General features: G+C 39.2%; 1 non-coding gene across 1 annotated transcript; it reads right to left on the reverse strand.

Annotated features, from left to right (window-relative positions):
* Nucleotides 1–10,798: 10,798 nt before the first annotated feature.
* LOC145625786 (small nucleolar RNA R71) lies at nt 10,799–10,904 on the reverse strand. Its single transcript, XR_014110689.1, has one exon. It is a non-coding gene; the product is annotated as a small nucleolar RNA R71 (small nucleolar RNA).
* Between the last annotated feature and the right edge of the window lie 209 nt (nt 10,905–11,113).

An 11,113-nucleotide genomic window follows, 5' to 3' on the forward strand; every position in this document is an offset into this window, starting at 1 on the left:
ATTCAAGATCTGATCGATAACAATGAAACTTCCGAGATTCTATCCATCGAAGATGACCAAGCATCCTTCGATCCATCACTTCTTATCATACCTGTAGGAGACCCATGATCGAGACAACTTATATGACCTCTCTCGATGAAGTGGCCATGATTGGGGAGGATGAAAGTCTTTTCTTAGATAATACCAAGGAAGACTCGTCAAGTCTAAAAGAGGACGTTCGAAAACTGCAAGATGTCATTGCCATGCTCTTGAATGTGGTAGAATGATTAGCAAATCGGGTAATGTCCATCGAACAAAATTCTCGCCAAGGGTTTAATGAAGAACTCAATGCTCCTAAGCCACAGGCAAAACAGACCATTGAAGAATACACACCAATAGGAATGACTTACAATGAAGCTTTTGACTGTCTTCACGATCAAGGTCAAGACCCTCCACCTAAAAAACGTTTTCCCAATTGGGATCCAAATTCCTATTGTCGATACCGTAGAGGTCGCGGTCACACTATCGAAAAGTGTCTCGCCCTCAAGGATCTTGTTCAAGACTTCATTGATTCAAATCTCCTTCATGTTCCTCCGCGCGACAAGAAGGCCAAGATTAGTAACAATAGTAACAGTGGCAGTAAAGGGAAAAAGAACGACTATCCTTCTTCTTCCGAAAACACCTGCTCTAGCAACAGTGTTGGTACTTTTTACCTTAATGAGATCTTAGGATTTAGAAAGCAACTGAGAAAGGATTTCACCCCTATTGGAATTAGCTACGATACTGCCTTCGATCGACTCCATGCCAAAGGACTCATTACTCCCATTGGACCTATTCAAGATCCCCCACTTGAGAAGAGATTGCCTAGTTGGAACCCAAACGAACACTGCAAGTACCATCAAGGTAGGGGTCATGCTACTGAGAGCTATTGGAAGCTAAAGGAGGCTATCCAAAATTTTATTGATAATAAAAAGCTTCCCATGCCTCCAGTTAACAAGAAGAGCGAGTAATGATAAAGGAAACAACACAAGACAAGAGGCGAGCTTCAACGACAAGATTTCGTGACCTTTTTTTTTCTATTTCTTTTTTTTTACCCTTTCCCCAATAAGTCTAGAATAGGCACCTTTTCTTTTCCCTTAGATTAATTTTGTAGATTCTTTCCTTTCCTTTTTAATAATATGAGCATTTATTCTCTTACATATGATCATTTCATTATATTGCATTAAAAAAAAAAAATCATTGTCAAACTAAGCACAAGGTATACCAATGATTTGAGGCACCCCCTTGTAGCCACATCATATTACCTTTCACCTTTCATATTTACAATCCTTTCTTCATAAACAACTTTGAGCCTCGTCTAACGATAGACCATTCTTCTTCAACCCATATCTACCTCACCTTGGAATGGGATGGTGTGTAACTTATGCAATTCTAAAAAAAAGCTTGAATGACTTCAAAAGATTAAAATAGCAAAAAATAATAAAAAAAAACAAATAAATAAAAGTGTACAAAAGGGCAAGTGTTCCAATGTCTTTGATATGAAAATGTCTTTGATAAGAACACGTCTCAGATTGCGTCTCTTATCGAGTGCTCGGTACCGTACCTGAGAAACATGAATGCCAAGTGAGTGATAGACCGCATGATCGGGATTGCCTACACTTGCAAAAATAAAATAAATGCTAAAGCAAAAAAAAAAGAGCTAAAAAGAGTAGAAACTCAAGCATAAAAATACAAAGATTCAAAAGCAAGGTTGCACACCTTGGGGCTTATCGAGGGTCTTGAGCCTTTATCCTTTTCTTCTATAACCTTTAGCCTAACCACGTTACAACCCTTAAAAAGACCTTTTTGAGGTATACACATACTTGTGCGAGGTTCGGCTAGAGCTACGTTAGGCCTGCTTCCTAACGGATACGTAGGCAACCTCACATCGAGGTGCGACCGTAATAAACATGCATTCATATTCACATTCACCATGATCATATCAAGGGATCTCCTATGATAATCCCTATTCACTTAGAGCTAGACTTGGGGGCTTGATCCCTATATCATTAGCTTACCTAGCCTAAGAGTCACCACCATTTGACTCTTTTAACAAATAATATTTTCCACACACTTAGATCTTGCGGCCTAGCTTTAGTGTCACTTTCACACACATCACAGATACATGACCAAATATACTTTCCCTTAGGAACCCTTTGTCATGAAATCTTAACACAACGTTGAGGCATGCCTTGTCATATCAATATCACTCATCAATCATAATTATCATTGCATCACGAAGTATGAAGTGCTTAGCCTCCGTGCCTAAGTTACCCAAATACTTTCATCATTGAGTCAACCATTGAGATAGCCTAGGATGGATTAATCCTTGAACCTTGAGAGATAGTATCAACAACATTTGATTAAGCTCATTCAACATGCACCTTCAAAACTTTCGATTCTTTTTCGCGTCTTTCTTTTTCGGAAGAAAGTCGGTACCCTCCACAAAAATGACGGAGAATTTTTGCTTTTTTTGCATTTTCGAGTCGCACAATCATAATACAATGCACACACGCGTCACGAGTCACACGTGTCATTTCACTTTGAGTCGAGTCAATCACAGCGAGTCAAGTTTATGCCTTGAGTCGTGTCGAGTCAATAAGTCAAGCGACCTTAAACCTTAGGTCAACCCTAATATAATTAAAGAGATTGGCAAAGTTCTATAGTTAAAAATAAATACAGGTGCAGCAGAACAGGGAAGACCCTACTCCAGCGCCAAACGAAAACATCTAGCGTCTGGTAATAGTTTTTAGCGCGTGGCGCTATATCCCAGCGTCTGGCGACAGAGCCAATTCCTGGCGCCAGAGATATTTCAGCAGCGACAGAGCTCGAAGCCTCTCAGAACTGCAATTTCGGGTTCCTTGGTACGCCAGTTAGCCCATATAAGAAATTTGACATGATTAAGTAGTCGGTTTGATTACAATCGAAATAAGTGATCGACCTGATGAAAGATCGTCTCACTTAGCTTAAAGAGCCTAAGAATTGGCTCATCACGGAGACACCGACATACTGGTTTACAAGCAGTAGAAGCGCCGACGCACTGGCTAAAGCAAGTTTAAGCGAGCTTTAAAGATCGACAAGCGTTGGTCTTCGGTAGTTTTCTTCGGAATATTATCACAACAACTGAGGATGACTTCAATTAAAGATATTTTCGACAGCATTCGCTAAGATTGTGGAGGTTGTCACTAAGATTTGATAAAAGATTTGAGAATATAGCACGAGATGGGCGGTCTTCGACGGCCTTCGCTAAGATTGTGGAGGTTGTCACTAAGATTTGAGAAAAGATTAGAGAAGATAGCACGAGATGGGCGGTCTTCGACGGCATTTGCTAAGATTGTGGAGGTTGTCACCCAAAATTTGAGAAGATAGCACGAGATGGGCGGTCTTCGATGGCGTTCGCTAGGATTGTGGGGGTTGTCACCAAGATATGAGAAGAGCGGTTCATGATGAGGCGGTATTTGACGACTTTAGCTATGATTGGAAAGGTTGTCACTATGATTCAAGAAAAGGCTCGAGATGTATCAACATTGATCGACGGTGTTCCCTAGATTGCGGAAGATCGTCAAAACAAACAGCAAGATGGCGTTCCATAGATTGTGGAAAGTTTTCAAAAAGCAACTGAAGGTGATTTCAAGCGAAGTTATCTTCGATAGTATTCCCTTGGACGTGGAATATTATCAATGCGGATGGGGATTGTTTCAAGCGAAGCAATCCTCGATAGTGTTCCCTTGGACGTGGAATATTATCAATGCGGAAGAGGATCGTTTAAAGAGACGCAGTCTTCTAATTTGGAAGCAGTTACAAGCATAGAGGTTTTCAAGCGGGATGGCATTCTCTTGGCAGGAGGTCATCAAAACAACAGCAAGCGGCAACAAATCGATTACTTTCAGAGACGTGTGCTCGACGGTGCAAGATACGCGTTTCTTAACTCTTTTATCTGTTTAAATAACGCTAGTTTGCAGGTATCGGCGTTACAAGAGTGATTTAGGATCGCAGAACGTTCTAATCATTCTCCGTCCCTATCGATACTTTGACTTTTGTTTTCGAAACTCGCGTTTCTCCAAACTCAGTCAAAGTGGGGGCTTCTGTAGACACCCATTTGTGTCTCCCCAAAACCAAACCCGGTGATGAGTTCCTTTCACGTCGAATCATAATCAAATGAAGTGAAAGTGTGGAAAGTTTAGTGTTGCGGATAGTTTTAATTTCTTTTCTCTTCTCTCTGTTTTTGAAAACTTATTTTAAGAAAACAGCCAATTCAATTTGGTTGGTCCATGATATGGGTCCAATAATAGTGTAGTTGGATGGGGCTTGACAAGACCTTTCCAACGATATATTATAAGCCCAATTCCGATGAATATTAAGGAAGTTATGGCCAATTTACTGAACTGGGCCCGGTTTGAGCCTTATATGCGACCCAATGATCTAGGGGAGGGCCTAATATAGATTTATCATTCCTAATGCAATTTGGAATGGTTTTAGTCTTCTAGATTCTTCTAGAAGGTTCTTTTCATTCCTAATTCAATTAGCATTGATAAATTGACTTTTGTTGACTTTTCAGAGTTTTAATTAAAATCAAAGAGCATTTTTTTAGTAAATTTCGATTTTATCCTCCTGTACGACAATTTTTATCTGATTTTAAGAAAACGCATGAATTTCCAGATCAACGCCAAACGCCAGCTGTAGCGCCTGGCGCTAGCATTGGCAGGCGCCAATGCTAGCGCCTGGCGTCAATAGCCAGCGTTGGCGCTGGTTCAATTTTTTGTGCGCCAGGACTCTGTTTTGATATTTTATCTTTTTGGCTGATTTTCTCTATAAATAACGTATTAAAAACTCCGTTTTCGATAACCAATTTCAATCCAGATTCACCAACTCTCATAAAAATTTTCTTGACTATTCTCTCTCTCTCTTTTCTAAACTAGCCTTCTCTCAAATACAAAATTTTGCATTCGCAAGACTTAGATACACCTAGCCATATTCGAAGTTGCCTTCGCCCTAGACGTGAAAGGTTTAATTTATGAGGGTTTGGTCCCAAATCTCCCTTTCAATTATTATTTAATTTAATTGTTTTGTTTATTATTTTCCTTGAAGTTACTAACGTGTGTAATTTGTTATTAGAAAGAGGTACGAGGCATCAAAGTAAGTACTTTAATGGTTTAATTGATATTATGATGTAGAAATCATGCCTAAGTTGTTATTATAATTCCTAGTATCATGTCTAGGGTAACTTTAATATCAAGTATGATTAAAAGTATGATGCCTTTTATATTCTTTCTAATATTTATTCATGTTAGTATCATGTTAGGGTTAAAGATTTGATTTTTATTGCTTAGTGACATGGTAGGGTTTGTTATTAATCTTGTTAGTATCATGCCTATGATCTTGCTATTATTAAGCTTTAACATTATTATGATTATTTTTATGATTATAATTGTTATAATGAATATGATGATGATTGTTATTATTATTGTTATGATTATGATTATGATTATTATTATTATTATTATTATTATTATTATTATTATTATTATTATTATTATTATTATTATTATTATTATTATTATTATTATTATGTTGCTTGATATATATTTATTTTTATTGCTTGATCACACCTTTTATTGCATGTATAAAGGGAATTTGGTACTTGTAATCACGCTTAATAAGATAATTAATAATCTTGTTTAGGGTTAATGTGATTATAATTCAAGTGATCACCAATAATAGATTTTTTTGTGCATTAATATTAAACCAACATAGATAAACAGGTTTAGGGCTAATCCTATTGATTGCATGTTAGTCTGAAAGCGCACATGAATACGATCAGAATAAAGTAGAGGCCTATTATTAGGGCAGGTTCAATCTCTTTTAGGTTGGATTTGTACCTTCATCCCCGAACCCTATTTTGGTTCAAGACCTTATGGAGTTGACGATCTCTTGGATCGTTAAGGGGTGTAACCTTCACCTTGTGAACGGTTTACAAGTTCCTAAAAAACTTGTTGGCGACTCTTTTGATATATCTTCTTTCCCTTTGGACGCCACCGTACTTTAGTGTATGATCACAGTGGGGTTCAAGCTAGGAGATTAATGCTTGAAATATTCCCTACAACCTGGAATTACAAAAATACCCCTCCGTGATCCAGTCCATCATTAGTCAGGGTAAAGTACGGATTTACCCCTAATCTGTCCAACTAAGTACAACTTCTGCCACCTAAAAGTACAACTATAAATAGCTCTCCAATCCTTAATGATGGTAACTTTTTCCTAATTTTCTAACCTTCTCTCTCTACTTTCTCTCTTTAAAGTACTCACTCTTTACTTTCTCTCTCTAGAAAGCACATTCATTTACTTAAGCATCGGAAGGACTTTCCTAGGTTGCACCCCCGAGGCAGTTAACCTTCTCTCTTTTGCCGGCCAAGCTCTCGGATAGCAAGGCGGAGCCAAAGGAAATTCAGACATTCATTGGACTTAGTCTTAAGACATCTTGATATTATTACCCTAACCTTGAGGAGAGTTTTGTTTCCAGAAACAGGTGGTGTCGTCTGTAGGGATAGTTAACAAATAGTCATGGTGTACACTAGGCGTCCCCGCAGCACATATCAAGATGCTACTAGAATAGCTCCGATTCTCTCAGCTCGGCATAAGCATGAAGTCGAGGAAAATATTAGAGGCAAACTCTTATACAAGATGAGCTCTCATCATGTTAAAACTCACTCAAATGAACTAAACAATTCAAGAATCATGGGCAAGCCGAGCCCCCAGCTAGTCTACATTAGGCTCTCGACATACCCTAGCCAATATCAAGGCCCTCGGCATCTAGGCCTGCCAAGCCCTTGGCTTGCCTGGATACCCCCTCGACTTGCCCGGCTACCCCCTCAGCCGGCGAGCGTAACCCCTCGGCTTACCTAGCTACCCCCTCGGCCTGCCAGTATACCACTTCGGCCTGCCAGCATACCCCCATCGGCTTGCTTGGCTACTAATGGGTGTCATAAATTGCACCCATTTGATGAGAATTTAGGTTGTTTTTACCTTCCTTTCATAGCTTTAATGCTCAATAAATGCCTAGTTTTATGCATTTAGTCTTTGTTTTACCTTTCCTCTCTTATTTTGTAGCTTTTGTGCATTTTGTTGGGTTTTCTACTCTTTTCTCCTTTATTTGCTCTATTTTCGTGGTTGTAGGCATTGTACGAGGTTCGGGTTTTGATATAGATGGATTACTAAGGTGGAAGATGCTTTTGGAATGGCAATAGGAAAGCTCAAGAGGCAAGGAAGTGGGTTCTCCAAGTTCTAGCTCTTGCGCTCTCAAGTCGTGCTGTCATGAAAATAGGGTGTTGAACCCACTATCAAGTGCTTTTTGGGACTGCCACTCTTAGTGTTCATCATCATCATATCGTGCGTCCACTCGAAGACCTTAGCGAACGCACAAAGCCGTGAGAAGATCGAAGAAACCCAGGAGAATGCGAGCGCGCAACCCACGGGCGCGGGCGCGCAGCTCTACTACACAGGCGCGCCACCTTGCCTGTGTGGCCGCGCCTCCCTGGGTATCTGTCTTGCTCGGTTTTTGTTCGCGCCTCCTATACATATCTTTGTAATCTAATTTTTGGGGCAAGTTTTAGAGCAAGTTTCATTTTAGATTTTGATGATATTTTTAGCTTAGTTAATAGCTTCTCTCTCTAGTTTTAGGGTTAGTTTAGGAGTAGATTTTAGAGAGAGAAAGTGAGGAATTTCAATGGTGATTGAGAGATTGAAGATTCAATGGTGACAATTGTGTTGAAGTTCTTCACTATTATCAATGAGCATTTTTAACTCTATCTCATTTTATTGCTTTGTTTAATATTCTTATTTTGTTTGGTTTGAATTTGATATTTGATTGTTGATTAGTGTAGTTGTTCTTCATATATTGTTGATTCTTAAGTTCTTTAGTTGTTTGTGATTAGATGATTATGTTAGAGTAGTTGTTTAGCTATGGATTGGGTGAAATTTGTATGATTGATTTATTGTGCTTAATTTGGGGATTCTGTTGATTAATTGTTGAGATTAAAGTGATTAATGGAAGTTTGCATGTGTGTAATTTGATTAGGCCTTAAGAATTATTCTAGATTGCATTGTGAGTCTACATTGATATGGACCATTGATTTGTAGCTTACAATCGTCGATTGAGCTTGATTAGTGATGCTCCTAGTTAGAGTCTCTCGTAGTTGGCACTAGTTTGACCTATAGGAGATAGCTTGTTGACTCTTTTGATTGAGCTTTCCATTAGTCTTCACAATCATTGACTTTCATGTATTTTTGAGTTGCTACAATTGTCATGATTTCTTGTCGATCCCCGTTCCTAGTGCTTTATTTGTTTGGTAGTTGGTTAGTGTTCTCTCTTTACCTTTAGTCCTAGGCTGTAACCTAGCTTAGGCGCGTAATTGAGAGCGCTTGAACATTACCGTTCCTTTGGGTTCGACCCATGACTTGCCTCTATACTTGTATATAGGTTTGTTAAGTGTTTATAAATTTAGTTTGACCGAGGGAGGATTATTTTCAACGACCTAGTTCCACCCCTCGTCAAAAATGGCGCCGTTGCTGAGGAACAGTGTCTATGTTTGATTTTTTTTTATTGCTTGAGTCTAGGTCTTTGTATATAGTTTTCTTTTATTTGATTTTTGTTTTTCCGATTTTGTAATCTTTTCCCCTCTTTCTAACCCGTTTTTGAATGAAAATGTTGTATCTCGGCCTCGCCCCTCCTTTGCTTGTCTTTGTCCATATTTTGCAGGTACTATATCTCAATTTGACAAGCACTCAAAGCATGGAGTCACTTTCAAGGCTCGAAGATAAAGAAGGGAGAGCCCTCTCCAGTAGGAGCGGGCGTGCACCTCTCCTGGAGCGGACGCTCCTCAACTTCAGCAACATTCTGCCCAAATCCAAAGTCGGCCAGGAGAGGGCGTGCACCTAGCTAGGAGCGGGCACTCCTCTCTTTGAACTTGAAAACTGCCTATGCTGTGGAGTAGAAGAGCGGGTGTGCAGCATAATGGAGCGGGCGCTCCTCATTGTGGAGCGGGCGCTCCTCGCTGGGAATCCATTTTCTTTTGACGGATTCCCCTATGTTTTTCGGGGAGTATAAATACTTCCCCTTTAGCTCATTTGTAAATAGAGAACAGTAGCCTAGTTTTCATATATCTCTCTTAGTTTGAAACATTCCTTTTAATTAATTTAGCTTTGTTTTCATCAAATTAATCATTGTAATAGTTGGTTTCAAGATTCATACTCAAGAACTGGCACTTTGTATTTAACATTTCCAAGCTTCAATTAGTGACTTCCTTCTACTTTTCTCCATTTAATTTCTGATTTATTTGTTCTTGCATGATATTTAAATCATCTTAGTTCTTGATAATTTGTTATTAGATGATAGTTATTTCAATTGTTAATCACTTTTCCCCAATTATTGAAGAAGTTAGAACCCTAATACTTGTTTGTATGTTGAAAAACATGAGTTGTCAGTAGTCTTCTTGCTAGGGGTTGGGTGAAGCTCAACCTTTTGGGTTAATTATGCAAATGTGGGAGAAGAATTGATGTTTGTATAGCAATTAAATTTATTATAAGAGATTGCTTGTTAGTTCTTCATGATAGGATTAGCTACCCTTAACTTAGGAGCTTGATAGCATGATATGTTTAGTTTGTCATGGGAATGTAATTTGAGTATATCATTACTTATTGAGGATAAGCTACCCTTAACTTAGGAGCTTGATAGTATATAAATTGAGGAATCTAAGTTTAGTAGTGTGTGTTGTTTTCTAATTGCATGAGGTCGATTTTACATATTCTCCTTGCTATACCTTGTCTATTTTACTCCCCGTTTTCCTAATTGCCTTGGTTAAGTGGATCCCATTCCCTAGTGTCTTTAATCCATCAATTTAGAATCATAGTTTGTTTGTCTACTTGACGAACCCCAATTGACCATAGACTTCGAATTAGCTTAAGTGTTAAGATCTTTAGCAACCATATCCCGTTCCTTGTGGACAAAACTCTTACTTATCATTATGCTTGGTTGGTAAGGTGTTTGTTAATAAATGTGTTTGATTGAAGTGTGGAATGTGCGACGTTCTAACGCCCATCAAAATGGCGCCATTGCCAGGGAACGGTGTTGTTGATTGCTAATTGATCACTTGAGTCTAGTTCACCATAAAACAAAAAAAATTCAAAAAGAGTGTGTATCTTTTTTGCTACACTTGTAGCCTCGTTAATAATTGCAATTGTTGCGATTGTATGCGCAGAAATCATAATAGGATTTTGGTGCCTTACGATCCCGAGATTGAGATAACCTATAGGAGAAGAAGGAGAGCCGGTTCTAGGCCATTAACTACTTCCCCAACTAGGGAGGTTAATTTCGAGGAAAGACAAGAACAAATAGCTGGCGAGGAACAACCGGTCCAAAGACCTTTGAAGGAGTTGGGAACTCCGGGAGCTTATAGAGCTTCAAGTGGAAGTGCTCCACCCGTTACTCAAACCAATGATTTTGATATATACCCCGCAATGATAAATTTGATCGAAAGGAGGCAATTTAGTGGAGCAAAACATGAGAGCCCTCTTGCACATTTGAACGAATTTGAAAAATACTGCAACACGATCAAGGTAAATGGGGTAACTCAAGAATTTGTGAGACTAAAGCTATTTCCTTTCTCCTTGATAGGAAGGGCTCTTGAATGGCTTGAGAAAGAAGTAAGGACGAACTCCTTGAGATCTTGGGACGAGGTCACCACGACTTTCTTAGGGAGATTCTACTCTCAAAAGAAGATAGCCGAGGCAAGGGGTTTGATACAAGGTTTCGATCAACGGGCTAGTGAAACCATTTATGAGGCTTGGGAGAGGTATAAAGATTATCAAAGGGAGTGTCCCCATCATGGCATTCTGACATACCAAGTGCTTCAAATCTTCTATGGGGGCTTGAGCCCACAAGGAAAGACTAGCCTAGATGCGGGAGCGGGTGGCCCGATTATGAAGAAGACGGAGGAGCAAGTCATAGAGATAATTGAGGATGTGGTGAGGCACCACATAGATTGGCAAGAAGGAGAGAGAGAGTCTCTAAACAAGGGAGGAAATGCGGTTTACTCTGTTG

This window comes from Chenopodium album, chromosome 3 (genome assembly GCF_948465745.1).
Source record: "Chenopodium album chromosome 3, dcCheAlbu1.1, whole genome shotgun sequence".
In the NCBI taxonomy this organism is placed as follows: Eukaryota; Viridiplantae; Streptophyta; class Magnoliopsida; order Caryophyllales; family Amaranthaceae; genus Chenopodium; species Chenopodium album.